The 202-nt window shown below is 66.3% G+C and overlaps 1 protein-coding gene across 1 annotated transcript in view; it reads right to left on the bottom strand.

Moving 5' to 3' along the window:
* Positions 1 to 202, bottom strand: part of LOC103780872 (inositol 1,4,5-trisphosphate receptor type 3) — a 24,628-nt gene that overhangs the window by 24,088 nt on the left and 338 nt on the right. The gene's annotated exons all lie outside the window — the stretch shown is intronic.

Here is a 202-nt window from a genome sequence, read left to right as displayed (position 1 = left end):
GGGACCCTGAGGTGGGGACAGGGAGAGCCAGTGCTGCTTTCCCCAGGGGATGGCAGCCTCAGGCCACACGGGCCAGGGCAGGGAGCATTTAACCAGCCCGTGCCCCAGGAGGGATCCCGGCTGCCCACATCCTCCTGCTCAGCCACTCACCCAACCCCTTCCTGACCCCACCAACCCCATTTCATCTCCGGGGGGGGAACAA

This window comes from Merops nubicus, unplaced genomic scaffold (assembly GCF_000691845.1).
Source record: "Merops nubicus isolate BGI_N331 unplaced genomic scaffold, ASM69184v1 scaffold9291, whole genome shotgun sequence".
Lineage (NCBI taxonomy): Eukaryota > Metazoa > Chordata > Aves > Coraciiformes > Meropidae > Merops > Merops nubicus.
The sequence above is the reverse complement of the archived record's forward strand: the minus strand, read 5'-3'. Positions and strand labels throughout refer to the sequence as shown.